Source organism: Taudactylus pleione, unplaced genomic scaffold (assembly GCF_031769625.1).
Source record: "Taudactylus pleione unplaced genomic scaffold, aTauple2 ptg000156l, whole genome shotgun sequence".
Lineage (NCBI taxonomy): Eukaryota > Metazoa > Chordata > Amphibia > Anura > Myobatrachidae > Taudactylus > Taudactylus pleione.
In genome coordinates this window covers 20,088,351-20,106,984 of record NW_028284558.1, presented here as the reverse complement: position 1 = coordinate 20,106,984, position 18,634 = coordinate 20,088,351, and the positions used below count along the sequence as shown (strand labels likewise).

Sequence of the window (18,634 nt, the reverse complement as noted above, 5' to 3'; positions counted from 1 at the left end):
TTCTATTTTTTAATTTATTCGTCATTTGGACACCCACTTTAAGAATCTTGCATTTGCCCCTGTATTTAAAGAAAATGCCCAGTGCTTTTTTTCTGTGATAAGAAGGTGCTGGTACTCACCTAAAGTTTGTATAAGGTTTGTAGTAGCTTCCACACTCTATAACTGTACATATTCATTTTTATTAATTTAAGACATGATCTAACTGATTTTTGCCTGTTTCTGGAGAAAATTATAAGAATTAACAATGAGACCAAACGAAAGTGCTAGTCAGGGATGTAACTAGGGGTGTGCGAGTGGTGGGCTCTACAGGTGGCACCGTCGCAGCCCCATGGCACCTTCATGTGGCTTGCAATTGTGCGGAATGGCATCCTGCAGTCACCAGCGCGACTGTAGAGCCACCTGGAGTGTCCAAGGGACCTGCGCAGAGCATACTAAGAATGATCCAGGCAATGCTCTGCTTACCTTAGCCAGCGGAGGAACATATGGCCCCACCACCTAGGCATGATGTCATGATGTCAGGTGTTTAGGGGCGGTGGCCAGCACAGGGCAGCATAAAGCCCTGTTACAACACTGGTGCAAGTATTGCGTACCCCAGAGTAATACCAGAAAAAAGCTCTGAAAATGCCTGTGCTATCATAGACAGCCCAGAGATTGTCACATTGCCCATCATCTGCAGCACTGTCTGTGAAACTAGATAGACATTGTGGAAGGAATGGAGACTTTCCTGTATTCCAAACTATCTATCATTAACTGAAAGATCTGCTTTAAAAATGAATAACAGTATCGACAATGAAAACAATTCCTTTACATGCATTTTATCCTCCAGTTAATTATGTTAATACAAATTTTCATCGCTGTCTTTTTTATGTGGTGGAAATAGGATTTCTAAAAGCACTTTGATTAATGCAAAAACATTCAGTAGTTATTCATGCTATCCAAAGGACAAAACTTAGAACCTACGTATGCAATTATCAAATAGTGCAATTTAATTTTGCCTTGGAAATTACAGGGAAAATTCAGTTTTTTTTAACTGTGTGCCATTTCATGTGTTGGCTTTTTGTCCTTGATAAAAGTCTGTGTGCAATTTATATCAACTCTGGAGCTAGAGCAAACCATCCTGGTTCCAGCTCTGACAAATAATAACCATGTAAATTAATTGAAGGCTTATAAACTTAATGGGATAGTGACCTTAGACAAAATTCTTCTTAGAAAAGCAATTATAGATGGATTTCATTGTTATGTTTTGAAGGGGATTATATTATTAATGGGTCTTTCTTTCAAAATGTAAAACTGCTTTGACAAAACCAACAAATTGATGGATACATCCAAAGTTTCATGAAAACATTGACTACTTCATAGATTTCTTGTAAGTAAACTGTAAATGCCAGTAGTTTAAAAGACATTTCACTTTGGAAAAACTGCTTTTGAAAAATGAAATTCCCAGCCCCTGTAATTACAGATCTGTACTGGAACTAGAGATGAGCGCAGACCACGGTGTTTTAGTTTTGGTTCTAAATCATCGTCATGTTTGGTTTTAGTAGAACCACCCTCAAGTGTTTTGGATTTCTTTAAAAATTAATAAAAACAGGTAAGATCATGTAACTTGGACCTGTTTTTGCTTCATGAGCATTATTAACATAAATACCATTAATTTCCACTCATTTCCAGACAATTTTGACCACCTCACAACACCTGAAATCATGAGGGATGATCTTAAATGCAATCCAAAATATCGCGAGAGCTGGTTTTTAGATCCGAGTTCTGAACTTGGCGAGAAGACCCATCAGTACACGGTTCCACTCGGAACTCCAAAGTTCAGGTGTGTTCGGTTTTCAGCAAAACTGAACCGCTCATCTGTAAGTAAAACCTAGGACGTACTGTGCCATATCGGCAAATTTGGCATGAGTCTAAAGCACATAGAAAGGGGCTGCATGCTCATTTTATTAAATTTTTAAACATTTGTTTTCTCCCTTCCCCCCACGCACACTTTCTTTGCTAACCACTTTTCAGAGTAAAATTTGTACAGGATGTATCCATGCTAAATGTATCTATATACAGCCCTGCCTGGACCCTTCCTTTCTACTCTTGTATAAATACGGCCTCTCAATAGTGGTCCTTAAGATTGGGATAAGCATCTGCCCACCATGTGATCTTACTGTATCACTTCCCAGTCATATTGACACTTGTCCTGCACTGGGTCTCTCCCATTTCATTACATCTGGAAAATGTAAACAGTGCGATGACTCAGAGGGTGGAGTTCTGAGGGAAGTGGGTGCATTGGTGTGATCAGCTCTGCGTTTTGCATAATCTATACAAGGCACAGCAGGTGCAAAGACGTGGGAGGGACTTGCAGTATACTGGTATGCTTAATGTAATTTACAAGTCATAGGTTGTGATTAAGTTGTCTGCATTCTAGAGTTGTGCGCCTACCCCCATGTTTCGATTTTGGATCTGGATTCATCTTCGTGTTTTAGTTTTGCAAAACCACCCACACGTGTTTTGGTTTTGGATCTGTATTTTTTTTTAAAAATACAGAAATGTAAAAAACTGCTGAAATGATGTCATTTTAACCTGTTACCACACAATCCAAAACTCGATACAATTAGCCTTGATATCTTACCACTTGAATAAAAGGGTTGTAGGCATTTATGTCTGGAGCTATTCAATTACAAGCCCTTGTGAAATCTGTGGCTAACGCATGTTAACCCATTGATTCTGGGTTATTCCAATACATAGTGTCTGCTGAGCATCTGGAGCAGGTGCTCCAGGTGCTGACGGAGGTGGGGTTGCAGTCTGGCTGCTATTATCAGTAGTCTGCATTTATGCCGGTAGCTGTGCCAAGATTTGCAGCTCTGAGTAGGACAGCATTTCTATTGCTGAGCTTGATGTTGGACCAGATGGAATTAGGAATGGCCATCGACCATTAATGATTAGAAACCTTCGATGGTCGCAAACTGATGGTTTATGGTTTTATCATCTATGGCGGAGATGGTTTCTTGCCATCAATGGTAGCCGTGAGCCAGATGGTTTTCTTTCACACTTGCGCTGCTTACAGAAAGCTCTGTTTTATCTGCATTACAGCGCAAAGCTACTATACTGTCAGTCAGTAGCCCTGTGCCATGTGCCACCCCTGGCGGCTTACATACAGTACAACACAGTCAGTGTGTATGTGCTGAGAATGTGCTAGCCCATCTCACTTATTTGACAGGCTGAGTTCAGCTGTCAGTCAGCAGTGCAGCCCCTGGCTCACTCACATACAGCAGTGAGTGTGGTGGGATGGATGGAATTGGATGGCTCGTCCTTGTTCTCTACACTCTTTAGCTGGCTTGACAGGCTCATCTGTCAGCAGCCCCGCCCAATCTCTCTATCTTAATTAGCGGGCAAGATGGCTATTCGCAAGGGAGGGATGCAGGCAGCATGGATGAGTAGAGGGGCAGGGCAACAGTGGACCTTTCATGTAAGTCACTGGACTTCATGCCTCTTCCTACTTGAATGCATTCAGATGGGGCAGTATATGGTAAGTGTTGTACACATAATAGCAATGCACCTCTTATTGTGCACCTGTATACATCAATCATCAAGAACAGTGCTGCTCCCAATAATCATGCGTCTTATATCTATAAACTGTTCCCGTATCACATCATTTCATAGGTTTCTTATAGGGGTCATTGTTTTAAATGTGTCTATTTTGGAGGGCACTACCATGATAGCATTAACATTTATATATTTTACTATTATTTAATAAAATTTGAGTACATATGATTCCGAACTGCAGTATCTTGGTTGTATATCACAGATCACTAGCCTGTATAATGTATGCAACATCACCTCTGGAATTGTGAGTAATTCTTGTGCTTTTGGTGACCAGTGTTATTACACAGTGCGCTTTGTTCCTGCACTCCTGGCCAATCAGTATGCAATCTGAGTATTACAGATATTTATATTATAACCTTCAAGCTTTGGTGAACTAAACTGCTGATTAACACAGGTTTCATTTCTAACTTGTTTACTTACTGTTGCTGAGATTGATTCTTCTGAGTCACATGCAGAAGAGTGGCAAGGGGAGACAGCCATAACTAATTAAGCGTATAGCTGCATTGCCTATTGTTTTTCTGTCTGCAGCCACAGCCATCATCATAAGTTTTGGCACTTAGGCCCTCATTCAGAGCCGTACGCTCTGAGCAGAGCGCACGCTCTGAATGAGGGCCGTCCTCCATAACTATGGAGCGTCCTCCTGGACGCTCATATAGCTGTGGGTCACCACCCACAGCCTATACGAGCGTGCAGTTTGATGGCCGCGATGGTCTTGACCATCGCGACCATCGAAACTGCGTACAAAAGCCTGTGGTTGAGTTTTTCAACCACAAGGCTCGGAGTGATTTTGGCTCTATCAGAGCCAAAATCACTCCCACTGACATCACTAGTGATGTCAGTGGTCCGGCTTCTGACGGGAGGCGTTCCCGTGGGAACGCCCCCGTCAGGGAGGCACGCCCACCAAAGGGGGCGTGCTGTCAGTCAACATCGACAGCACGCTCCCTTTGAAGAGACACTACGAGCGAAGGAAAATCCTTTGCTCGTCGCGTCTGGCGCATGCGCACGACGGAGCTCCCTCTGTCGTGCGCATGCTCAGTGCAGAACATCGACCCACTTGCGAGCAGACAGTCGCTCGCGAGTGGGTCTGAATCAGGCCCTTACACATCTACTTACTGGGTGCAAGACATGTCTACTCTCCTGAAATGGAAGAATAGGTAAGACTCCTGGAACCAGGTGCCACTGACCCGCACCACCCCCGTTGCTGCTCACTCTCCCTGTGGCTGCCCACTTCCTGAGTAAAAGTGGGCAGTGCAAGTGGGGGAGGGCTGCAAGGATGTGATTTGCGCTGAATCGCGTTATCGTAGCCCCGCCCACCATTGTACAGTACCCGTAACATCAACTCTGTATGTGATGTGGAAACAGACCTCCAGGAGGGAGCAGCCACAAAGTAGGTTAGTCTGGTGCAGGAGATCCATCAGATACAGGCGTCTCTTCTCCGTACGCACGCCTCAGACTAGCACAGGAATCCAGCCAGGTAGCCACTAAGGGAGTGATTCAGAGATGGACCCAATGCCGATGTGTACACAGTTGAGTGATTATCGGTGGTCTGTCCATGTGTCAGAGTCACACTGCGTATGTGTCAACTTTCATTACCGTTGGCGGTCGCAGCGAGTATTTGACCGCAGTGTGAGTGACAGTCAGGGAATGTCTGCCCAAATGCAGGCATGTCACGTTTTAGTAGCATGTCTCAGCCTCTGACTGCCATCCCATAAGGAGTAAAAATGACTCAGGCTTCTCAGTTCCCATGCCCAATCTGTGCTACCATATGGTTACTCAGAAGGCTGATTATCAACTGATCTACTTCCGATGCTGCATCTTTGCACGCAGTCACTTGGATTGTGAACCCGCCAGTGGGCATCTCAATACATGTCCTGGTGGCTGCAACATTTGCATATTTTTTCACAGCTGCTGCATATGGCATCGCAACTGCAGTGGCGTTAGCGTCCATCTCTAAATCATGTCCTTAGTTTACAGCCAGAAACACCCGTTTCAAGGACATAGGGATCCGGCTTCACACTGAGCCTCCCTCAGGGTGTGTATGCATGATGCAGGACATGACCAGTCTGCAAAATACTTGCCAGATGCATCCACTATTGGAGTTTCAAACAGACTCAAAATCAGGCGCGGAATGTGATAACTCACTCTCTACAGCCCTGCGTGTGAGTAAGCAATATGTGCAGAGGCAATCCCAATGGTGAGCTGCAGTACTGTGGGGGGTGCAGTAGCATGGCGTTGCTCCGGGCACCATGCCCCAAGCTACACCTCTGTACATAATATAAAATATTACATTTCTTTATCATTGGAAGCAAATGATGTCAGTCCTTACAGTCTATCACACAAACACATTAGAGTTCATTTTGGCAGAGGCCAGTTATCCAGCCTGTGTTTTTTTGGGCTGTGGAGATAAGCTGGAACAGTTGGAGGAAACACGGGGAGGACATACAAACTCCACACAGAGTCCTGGTTGGAATGTAACCTATGACACTAGTATGAGAGGCAATGCTAACTGCAGAGCTTGGGTCCAGCTGCAAGAGCAGCAACCTAAATGGGAGATTGCAGTATGGTTCATGTTTTTCATAGTTTTCCACTAACTGCCCTCTTTTCTTGCACCTAAAACCTCTGAGATAATGTTTTATCCTACAATTCTGACTTCAAATTAAACTAAATTATCAGAATAATAAGATAAGGTTCACACCTTACTTGGGACCTATAAAGAAACACAAGTAACAAATTATAGCCTTGAAAATCTTCAGGACATTTGGAAGTCCCAGTTTTTCCCTTTGTTAATTATGAGAACCCTAAATTAGGAAATGTCCTTTCTTTGATTGCTCTGAAGAAGTCTCAAATGACTCGGTACTTTAGAAGATACAGTTCTTAAACCCGGGATTAACTGGTTGTGTATGTTCCTAATGCTGTCAACATTTATTCCTTGCTTTGTAAAACTTAGATGGCTTTGTGTATAATGCACGTTGCTAATGAAACACATTGTCAGATTGAGATTATCTCACTATCTTGTCAACCATAAAACACAATATGAATTCTCATCTTTCCTCGATATCTCGCTATGGACCTTTTGTATCACAGCACTGAGATGTTTATAGATACCAGGTTCTACTAAAAATTGCACTCAAAATAGTCTGTCTTAGAGATGACATCTGTTATCAATTTCAGTGATAAGTAATTGAGATTTTCTCTACATTATTATCTCTATAACAAAACAAAAGATATCCCTAATATGTGGTTTATATTTGTTCAAGAACAATGCATAATAAAATTTGAAATTTATGCCTATTTTTTATGAAAACTATAATTCATGTTCTATCCAGTTTTATTTAGTTTTGTAAAGTGATTACATTATTAGGGAATTAGGACCTATAATTTGGTGAACTGTAAAATATGATCTAAGTGTGTTGGGACTTTGTGCATATATTGGGCAGGATGCACTATCCTGAAAAATGTAGACAAACCTCCGATTATGCAGTTTTCTGAGGTTTGGACGCATTCCCCATATGCATCAAGCCAGCTCCAGACAATTAATCTTTTCCGGAGCCATATTGGCTTCTTACCACAGACTCCCCAAGAGGGACCCAGTAGAATTATTCCAAGTATCACCCTCTGCTTGCGCAACGCGTTGGCGACGTCCACACAGATAAAGATGGACTCCCGGGTCATAAACTCGGTAGTCTTCACACCGCAAAGGACAGCTCTTATCAGAAGCGATGTCCTTTGCAATTTTAATCACAAATATTCATGTATATGGCATTAATAAAGCCGCTATACATGCTATCAGTTGTGGGATGCTTCGTATTCAAAATGTGATGCATGATGCATCCTGCCCATCTGCTGGCTTTCATGAAAAACTGGAAGCCTTAGCTAATACATTTAGATGTACTGCTTAGGTCTCTGTTCCACCAGCGTTCTACTTACTGTACAGTATCTGTAACATGCCCCGTATTAGTTGTGGCAAAATTGCTCAGTCGGCAGAAAAGTGCAATGTTTTTACTAAAGCTTTTTTTAAAGTTTGCTGTGAAGTGAAGTAGATTTGGGGTGCACCATAGTATATGTCATGGCTATGGTAAAGCCCAGTTAGTTCAATGGAAAAAGGGGATGTTACAATCTATTTAACGTGAGTTAAATGGTGGTAGGGAAATAAGCTACCACATAGTACAGCATAATGTGCAGAAGCATAATTTCCTGAACAATATAGTTGCATGGTTACTGTATATAGAAACCAGGGATATACAATATTCTCCAGATATCTTACTTTCTCAATAATATATTCTGCAGACCTTTTGCTTTGATAGTAGTATATTTTGCAAATAGCTTGCTTTGCTAGTAGTATATTCTGCAGATGTCTTCCATGGTTAGTAGTATATTCTGCAGATGTCTTCCATGGTTAGTAGTATATTCTGCTGATATCTTCCATGGTTAGTAGTATATTCTGCAGATATCTTCCATGGTTAGTAGTATATTCTGCAGATATCTTCCATGGTTAGTAGTATATTCTGCAGATCTTTTGCTTTGCTTCTAATATATTCTGTAGATATCTTGCTTTTCTATGAGTATTTTCTGCAGATGTTGTTCCTTTGCTAGTGGTATATTCTGCAGATATTTTCCATGGTTAGTAGTATATTCTGCATATATCTTGCTTTGCTAGTAGTTTATTCTGCAGATATCTTCCATGGTTAGTAGTATATTCTGCAGATCTTTTGCTTTGCTTCTAATATATTCTGTAGATATCTTGCTTTTCTATGAGTATTTTCTGCAGATGTTGTTCCTTTGCTAGTGGTATATTCTGCAGATATCTTCCTTGGTTAGTAGAACTATTAACCCCCTGTTTTTCGCATTCCTTTTATATAACTCTGGGTAGCACCACCACCCCATATCAACAGTGGTATCTTTGACCCACATAATTGTCAGAGGTGGCTATAGCACTTCAACCATATGCCAATAATTTAGATCTACTTAAGATCGGTGCAGTGTTTTCTCCTGTCCCCCTCTTTCTTCCCTATTTTTTTTATATAGATCTATTCTCATACACCTAACCTCAATATGCCATGCGGCACGCGTGAGCCACCAGGTCCTGTGCGAGTCGGCTTGCGCTGTGCATCTTTTTCACCCAAAAATGCATATTAGTTGCAAACATTGCAGCACTTTGTATACAGATTCAGGGCCTGATTCAGAGATGGACAAAATTGCAGACCCACACACAAGAGGCTGTGCAATACTGTCCATCTCAAATGCAAAGCAGCAAGAGGTGTCTGTAGGAAACAGATACCTCCTTACTACATCTGCGATTCCAGCGCTGCAACCTAGGTCGCAGCCTGGGATCACCATCTCAACCATCTCGATGATTGCTCCTTTGGCCAAGCTGTTGTAGCTGAAACTTAACACAGCCTGGCTGGGTACTGGGAGCTGCGAGACCAGGAAATCTGCATCCACCAAAGCAGACCCTGTCCTCATTCCTTCCGGAAAATGGGGGCAGCTTGCCCCCATTTCTGGAACCGATGGCCAGCCACACCCCTGGTCTGACCACACAAATGCTGCAGCATGTCAATCATGCTGAGGCTTGGGGTGGTCTGCAAGCAAGATTGCAGAACCCATTCTGTGCATGCACAGAATGGGTGCTGCGAATGCGCAGTCCACTCACTATCTGAGAGGTTAGCGTAAATCTCTGAATCAGACCCACAGGCTCATTGGCATACTGATATGAAAGTGTCACATATCAATTCGTGAAACAGTTTGTTGCATCTATTTGTGACTAAGACACATTTTCAAGTGAAAAAGATGCAAAAAAGATACTCAACGTAGTCAAACCGAACAGCCGAAAAGAGCTGTTTGGCTTGACTTCAGCAATAGTGTATGAGGACACATCTGTATATTGCTACTAGTGTACTCATCAGATCTCTGGCTTTGCCAGTAGTATATTCTGCAGATCTTTTGCTTTGTTATTGGCATGTCCTGCAGATCTCTGGCTTTGCCAAGAGTATATTCTACAGATCTTTTACTTTGTTATTGGCATATTCTGCAGATGTCTTGCTTTGCCAGTAGTATATTCTACAGATCTTTTACTTTGTTATTGGCATTTTCTGCAGATGTCTGACTTTGCCAGTAGTCTATTCTGCAGATCTTTTACTTTGTTATTGGCATTTTCTGCAGATGTCTGACTTTGCCAGTAGTATATTCTGCAGATCTTTTGTTTGTATCAGCATATTCTGCTGATATCTTGCTTTGCTAGTAGTATATTCTGCAGATATCTTTTTTCGTTAGTAGTATATTATGCTTCTCTCTTGCTTTGTAGATCTTTTGCTTTGTTAGTTGCATATTCTGCAGATCTTTTGCTTTCTTAGTAATATATTCTGGAAATATTTTATTTTGTTATTAATATATTCTGCAGTTCTCTTGTTTTGTTAGTAGTATTTTCTGCAGTTCTCTTGTTTTGTTAGTAGTATATTCTGCAGTTCTCTTGTTTTGTTAGTAGTATATTCTGCAGTTCTCTTGTTTTGTTAGTAGTATTTTCTGCAGTTCTCTTGTTTTGTTAGCAGTATTTTCTGCAGTTCTCTTGTTTTGTTAGCAGTATTTTCTGCAGTTCTCTTGTTTTGTTAGTAGTATATTCTGCAGTTCTCTTGTTTTGTTAGTAGTATTTTCTGCAGTTCTCTTGTTTTGTTAGTAGTATATTCTGCAGTTCTCTTGTTTTGTTAGTAGTATTTTCTGCAGTTCTCTAGTTTTGTTAGTAGTATATTCTGCAGTTCTCTTGTTTTGTTAGTAGTATATTCTGCAGTTCTCTTGTTTTGTTAGTATATTCTGCAGTTCTCTTGTTTTGTTAGTAGTATTTTCTGCAGTTCTCTTGTTTTGTTAGTAGTATATTCTGCAGTTCTCTTGTTTTGTTAGTAGTATTTTCTGCAGTTCTCTTGTTTTGTTAGTAGTATTTTCTGCAGTTCTCTTGTTTTGTTAGTAGTATATTCTGCAGTTCTCTTGTTTTGTTAGTAGTATATTCTGCAGTTCTCTTGTTTTGTTAGTAGTATTTTCTGCAGTTCTCTTGTTTTGTTAGTAGTATATTTTGCAGTTCTCTTGTTTTGTTAGTAGTATATTCTGCAGTTCTCTTGTTTTGTTAGTAGTATATTCTGCAGTTCTCTTGTTTTGTTAGTAGTATATTCTGCAGGTCTCTTGTTTTGTTAGTATATTCTGCAGTTCTCTTGTTTTGTTAGTAGTATTTTCTGCAGTTCTCTTGTTTTGTTAGTAGTATATTCTGCAGTTCTCTTGTTTTGTTAGTAGTATTTTCTGCAGTTCTCTTGTTTTGTTAGTAGTATTTTCTGCAGTTCTCTTGTTTTGTTAGTAGTATATTCTGCAGTTCTCTTGTTTTGTTAGTAGTATTTTCTGCAGTTCTCTTGTTTTGTTAGTAGTATATTCTGCAGTTCTCTTGTTTTGTTAGTAGTATTTTCTGCAGTTCTCTTGTTTTGTTAGTAGTATATTTTGCAGTTCTCTTATTTTGTTAGTAGTATTTTCTGCAGTTCTCTTGTTTTGTTAGTAGTATATTCTGCAGTTCTCTTGTTTTGTTAGTAGTATTTTCTGCAGTTCTCTTGTTTTGTTAGTAGTATTTTCTGCAGTTCTCTTGTTTTGTTAGTAGTATTTTCTGCAGTTCTCTTGTTTTGTTAGTAGTATATTCTGCAGTTCTCTTGTTTTGTTAGTAGTATTTTCTGCAGTTCTCTTGTTTTGTTAGTAGTATTTTCTGCAGTTCTCTTGTTTTGTTAGTAGTATATTCTGCAGTTCTCTTGTTTTGTTAGTAGTATATTCTGCAGTTCTCTTGTTTTGTTAGTAGTATTTTCTGCAGTTCTCTTGTTTTGTTAGTAGTATATTCTGCAGTTCTCTTGTTTTGTTAGTAGTATATTCTGCAGTTCTCTTGTTTTGTTAGTAGTATTTTCTGCAGTTCTCTTGTTTTGTTAGTAGTATTTTCTGCAGTTCTCTTGTTTTGTTAGTAGTATATTCTGCAGTTCTCTTGTTTTGTTAGTAGTATTTTCTGCAGTTCTCTTGTTTTGTTAGTAGTATTTTCTGCAGTTCTCTTGTTTTGTTAGTAGTATATTCTGCAGTTCTCTTGTTTTGTTAGTAGTATTTTCTGCAGTTCTCTTGTTTTGTTAGTAGTATATTCTGCAGTTCTCTTGATTTGTTAGTAGTATTTTCTGCAGTTCTCTTGTTTTGTTAGTAGTATATTCTGCAGTTCTCTTGTTTTGTTAGTAGTATATTCTGCAGTTCTCTTGTTTTGTTAGTAGTATTTTCTGCAGTTCTCTTGTTTTGTTAGTAGTATATTCTGCAGTTCTCTTGTTTTGTTAGTAGTATTTTCTGCAGTTCTCTTGTTTTGTTAGTAGTATTTTCTGCAGTTCTCTTGTTTTGTTAGTAGTATATTCTGCAGTTCTCTTGTTTTGTTAGTAGTATATTCTGCAGTTCTATTGTTTTGTTAGTAGTATTTTCTGCAGTTCTCTTGTTTTGTTAGTAGTATATTCTGCAGTTCTCTTGTTTTGTTAGTAGTATTTTCTGCAGTTCTCTTGTTTTGTTAGTAGTATATTCTGCAGTTCTCTTGTTTTGTTAGTAGTATATTCTGCAGTTCTCTTGTTTTGTTAGTAGTATTTTCTGCAGTTCTCTTGTTTTGTTAGTAGTATATTCTGCAGTTCTCTTGTTTTGTTAGTAGTATTTTCTGCAGTTCTCTTGTTTTGTTAGTAGTATTTTCTGCAGTTCTCTTGTTTTGTTAGTAGTATATTCTGCAGTTCTCTTGTTTTGTTAGTAGTATTTTCTGCAGTTCTCTTGTTTTGTTAGTAGTATATTCAGCAGTTCTCTTGTTTTGTTAGTAGTATTTTCTGCAGTTCTCTTGTTTTGTTAGTAGTATACAGTATGCTGCTGTTATCTTGTTTTGTTAATAGTACATTCTGCAGATTTTTTGCTTTGTTAGTTGTATATTCTGCAGATCTTGTTTTGTTAATAGTACATTCTGCAGATCTTTTGCTTTGCTAGTAGTATATTCTGCAGATCTTTTGCTTTGTTAGTAGTATATTCTGCAGATCTTGTTTTGTTTGAAGTGTATTCTGCAGATCTATTGCTTTGTTAGTAGTATATTCTGCTGGTCATTTGCTTTGTTAATATATTCTACAGATCTCTTCAATGGTTTTTAGGAAATGCTCTGCAATATTGAAATAATACATGGGTATTGTTGCATATTTTCAGTTCCAGGGAATAAAGAGAATGTATTTTGCACTGCTACTGGTTGTTTCATATATTGTGCTATTTTAATAAAACAATTAAATGAACAAGGTAACCTTCACAGGAGTGCCATCCACACCAAACTGTAATCACACTTCTGGCAGGTACAGTACATCAGGAGTCCTGTGATGATCGCTCCCTGGGAAAACCATGCATGGTCTCTGAAGATCACAGAGCTGAGAAACCATATGTTAGACTGACATATTGGGATCATCCATTTTTCTGGATGTGTCAGCAACTCTCAGACATCATGACATTATTTGCAATGCAGATGTCATGACGAAAAACTATCCATTGTAGAGTAAACAAGTAGCAAATGCAGCATTTGTTATCGTGTCAAAATGAATCAAAAGAAGCGATTACTTTGTGTACCATCATTCTAAATTTGACCACTGAATTGTTGTTACCCCATAAATGCACACCAGTTAGAGTAACCTTGATTAGTTAAAGAGATCGTATCAAAATGTGTTAAAGACCAGTTCCTTCCGAACAAAAGGGCAGCTCCACCCTTGTTGTCTAATTATAACTACACTAAATAAGTTAGCAGTAAACCAGTATTTTGGAAATATCCCTGAAACAAATGATGCTACTATGGCTGTGTGCAGCAATCAAAATCAGCAAGTTAGCAAAAAGGAAATTTAGTTTGAATCAGTGATAAAATTTGCCAAAAACTAGATGTATTGGATCAGTGTCTTGAATTGTTTACTGAACTCAACCGCAGAAGATTAACTCAACCCTTTCTGTTATTTTAACTTCATTATCCTGCATTCACAAGCCAACAAAGAATACTGGTAACCTTTAATGAACTGCACAAACCATGACATTCCCTGTGGGATTTTCCAACCCTCTGTCTCCATTCATCAATTCCTACTCACCACTACAGAAAGTTAAAGTGTTTTCTTGCTGGGTTCAAGCTATCCAAAATGTCTAGTGAACTGTAGGTCAATACATGAAATTTGGCTGATATGCTAAAAGTTGGGACAGTAAGTCGAACCAACAGTGCTACATTGTTTGAATGTGTTTGCGCCTCACTATTTGGATATGTGAATACTGAATCATTTGGAATGACAACTCTGGCCCATACCAAAGGCTCTATTATGTGTTGGCACTGTCGGCAAATTAATATCTCATTTCCTCACTGCATATTGTAATTGTATTACTGATGTATGCAAAATAGTTCAGAAAATATTTGTTTTATCTTATATATTATTCAAGCGAGGCTTTTGCACAGCATGTTGTACAGATATCTATTTATCAAGAGAATATTATTTGCTACATTTGTTTCTGTCTCTGTATTCAATTTGAAAGATAACGAGCAAAATCCTACCACTAAAAGAGCTTTTCATTTGTCTTCTAGCTAACTCAAGCAGACAAATTTCTCTCTCTCTGCTGACTTTTACCTATAAACAAATATGTTTAGACTGGCCAAAAAAAAAAAAAAAGTGTAAATTTGATAAAGCTGTAATGAAATTGAGCAAGCAGCCAGTAACTTAGTCCTGTACGGTGACATGGGGCTCTAGCCAAGTCTCCACAGTCAGACTGTTATTTATTGACACAAATTAGTTTAGGGGATGGATGCACTCTGTATTAATGTATCAGCTTCCTAACAAGACCTCGTTATATGAAACAAATATTTTCATAACAGCATATAAATCTTTATTAATATTATTAAAACTGGTGTCCTGGTAACAATGTCATGGATTTTGGCAACTAATCAGAGTTTTCTAAACTTCTAGAAAAATTGCCCAAACCGAATGAATGGTAATGGTTTATCACTTTCTCATATATGTTTTTCCTATACTTCACCCTAATATTTAGAATTTTCAGATGATACTTTAACTAAACACATAAAATCAAATCTGCATTAAAAGTATTGTACACTTTGTGGTTTTGTAGGGGTTTACATATACAAAATAGATCAGAAGGTGCAATTTTGCAAACATGGGGCCAGATTCAGAGCCACTCGTAAGTGGCAGCTTGTTCGCTCTGAGCGATGTTTGCCCAACTGCGCATGCGTACGGATCGTTATACGCATGCGCGAACCAGTCAGTGCGGCCGAAATTCATGTGCTCGCAAAATAGCGAATGCCTGATAATTTGAGTGACAGAATGAGGCATATGTGGGTGGTAACAGGGGAAGGTGCTTGAAAACGGGGAGTGGAGATCCGATCGCAGGCGTGCTTAAAGGTCAAAACGGGCGTTTTATGGGTGTGCATATTTAAAACAGCAGCGTCATTGACCATGTCACTGGGTTTTTTTTAAGCCAGAACAGCTCGCAAAATTGTGGTAGCAAAAACCAACCACAAGAATAGCGAGCAGTTCATACCCTGTTCGATGTACTCGATTAATCTAATAAATAGCGGACATGACGTAGGATGCGAGCGGCCAGGGGGCATAGTTTCCCAAAAAACGACCACAAGTTTTGTACGCTCGTTCAGACCTAGAGGAGTGAACAGACCGCAAACAGCGAACGGTTCATTTGAATAGCCACCCCTATTTTCTGGACGAGCGAGCGCAAATAGCGTCCGGCTCTGAATCAGGCCCATAATACCTATATTGTGTACAGTAGTGGTTGATTCCATATAGCACATTTAAGAAATCCAGGCCACCAGAAAAGGTAAATGCTAGATGCACTCTACAAGAGAGAGGCCACTTTGATGGCAAATTTGCCCCTCGGCTCTATGGGTTTCCATCTGTTTAATTATTCTGGTCTTTACAGCCCAGAGCAGTCATGAAGAGGGGGAGCTTTCCAGTACAGGGCTGGCAGGGGTGAGCTGCCCTCTCACCAAAGCATGAAAGCCCCAGTTTTGTGCTCACCAGTCGTGTGGTGGTTTCCACTGTGGCAAGGGACCCCCTACTTGTGCTCTTCCTAAAATAGTGGAATGAAACCCAGACTGCTGCATTTTCTATTTATTTATTACAATTTAAGCAGGATTCACAAACTGTGGGCTTCTGCTTTTAGCACTCGCTTTAGAGGTTATGTCATCCTTTCTGTATTTAACAAGCAGTGGTATCTAAGATTTCCGCTGTTTGTCACTGCATCGCTCTCGACATCTTTAGATGCAATTCCTATTGCCGGCAATGGGGACCCGGCAGCAGCCTTTCCGGCTTCAGCAAAGTTTTCCAGGCACTGCCAAGTTAATCAGTCATGCACATACACAGACTGACCACCATAGGCTGCCAGCAGCTGAGCGGAGGACCCTGCTGATGAGGAGGATGCCGATAGACATCACCGGAGGGGTAAGTGATGATGAATAGAAGTGACATTGTCATTTGTATCACTGCGCTACTAAACAATATATGCTACTGGTATTTAGGATTGTTGTTAAATGGAGCCCTGTGTCTCAGTTTTCTGCCTTAGAGAGAGAAGGAATCATATGAGTTGATGGGAGAAGATATCTTCTATCCACTCCATCTTCTGTCCAATCACTGGTTTTGACAACTGTTTTTATAATGTAGTTTATAAATAGCTGATCATGGCTGGTTATTTAGAGCCAGAGAATAGTATGTGCCTTTGCAAAATAACATATATATGTTTCCCCACACTACCTCCAGCATTTCCCTTGTGTAGCAATGCCTTAACAGTGACTATAGGAGGAGGATCACAGTAAATCCTGTCTGTGTACATGATATTCCCTTCATTAACTTGCAGTAGTGCCACTCACAGAGACTGTAGGAGGAATTGATCAGTGATGTGTCAGTACAGTATATAACATTTGCCAATCTTTCTTACCTTTAGTAACAGTGCTCCTTACAGTGACTACAGGAGGAGATTTTCAGTGATCATGTCTGCATGTATAACACTCTCCTCCTCTGTACCTTCTGTAGCAGTGCTCTTACAGTGATTATAGTAGGAGGTTCTCAGTGATCATGTCTGCATGTATAACACTCTCCTCTGTAGCTTCTGTAGCAGTGCTCTTACAGTGATTATAGTAGGAGGTTCTCAGTGATCATGTCTGCATGTATAACACTCTCCTCCTCTGTACATTCTGTAGCTGTGCTCTTACAGTGATTATAGTAGGAGGTTCTCAGTGATCATGTCTGCATGTATAACACTCTCCTCTGTAGCTTCTGTAGCAGTGCTCTTACAGTGATTATAGTAGGAGGTTCTCAGTGATCATGTCTGCATGTATAACACTCTCCTCCTCTGTACATTCTGTAGCTGTGCTCTTACAGTGATTATAGTAGGAGGTTCTCAGTGATCATGTCTGCATGTATAACACTCTCCTTCTCTGTACCTTCTGTAGCAGTGCTCTTACAGTGATTATAGTAGGAGGTTCTCAGTGATCATGTCTGCATGTATAACACTCTCCTTCTCTGTACCTTCTGTAGCAGTGCTCTTACAGTGATTATAGTAGGAGGTTCTCAGTGATCATGTCTGCATGTATAACACTCTTCTTCTCTGTACCTTCTGTAGCAGTGCTCTTACAGTGATTGTAGAAGGAGGTTCTCACTGATCATGTCTGCATGTATAACACTCTCCTTCTCTGTACCTTCTGTAGCAGTGCTCTTACAGTTATTATAGTAGGATGTTCTCAGTGATCATGTCTGCATGTATAACACTCTCCTTCTCTGTACCTTCTGTAGCAGTGCTTTTACAGAGGCCCTGATTCAGAGATGGACGGAATTGCACAACTGCACACAAGTGGCTGTGCAATTCCGTTCATTTAAAATGCAAATGCAGAAGGAGGTGTCACACACCTCCTTGCTTCATCTGCGTGATCCCAGTGCTGCGAGGTCACAGCCTTGGGTCACCATTGGAACAATTGCAACCATCAGTTGCGATTGTTGTCCCTTCGGCCAGGCTGTGGGAGGTAAAGCTTCCTGCAGCCTGGCCGGGTCCAGGCAACTTGCGAGGCCAGGAAGTCTGCGTGCACCCACATAGACCCTGGCCTCGTCCCTCCTGGAAAATGTGGATGACACGCCCCTGTTTCCGGGAACGCTGACAGTGAATGCCCCCGCACTGCCTCCCAAACGCCGCAGCCTGTCAATCAGGCTGGGAGACACTGCGAGCAAACTCGCAGATGGAGGGTTGCATGTGTGCAGTACACCTCCTGCGCATGAGCAGTCCTCTCACCATCGGAGATGTGCGCTAACCATCGGGTTAGCGTACATCTCTGAATAAGGCCCAGTGTCAATAGTAGGAGGTTCTCAGTTATCATATATCCGTATATAACACACTCCACCTCTGTGCCTTCTGTAGCAGTGCTCCTTATAGTGATTATAGTAGGAGGTTCTCAGTGATCATATAGCCATATATAACACACTCCACCTCTGTGCCTTCTGTAGCAGTGCTCCTTACAGTGATTATAGTAGGAGGTTCTCAGTGATCATGTAGCCATATATAACACACTCCACCTCTGTGCCTTCTGTAGCAGTGCTCCTTACAGTGATTATAGTAGGAGGTTCTCAGTGATCATATATCCATATATAACACACTCCACCTCTGTGCCTTCTGTAGCAGTGCTCCTTATAGTGATTATAGAAGGAGGTTCTCAGTGATCATGTCTGTGTTTATAACACACTCCACCTCTGTACCTTCTCTAGTAGTGCTCTTTAAAGTGATTATAGAAGGAGATTCCATAGAATTATGTCTATGGTTATAACAAACTGCACATCTGTGCCGTCTCTAGGAGCGCTCCTGACAGTGACTACAGATGGAGATTATCAGTGATAATGTCTGTATTTATAACACTAACCTTCTCTGTGCCTTCTGTCTTCACAGGATGGGCAGTGATAGATTATGCATTTTCTTTCTTTCTTAGTATAATTATTCTTTTTTCTGTAGTGAT

General features: G+C 40.3%; 1 protein-coding gene across 1 annotated transcript in view; it reads left to right on the top strand.

Moving 5' to 3' along the window:
- LRP1B (LDL receptor related protein 1B) overlaps positions 1-18,634 on the top strand; it is a 1,691,377-nt gene that overhangs the window by 652,775 nt on the left and 1,019,968 nt on the right. The gene's annotated exons all lie outside the window — the stretch shown is intronic.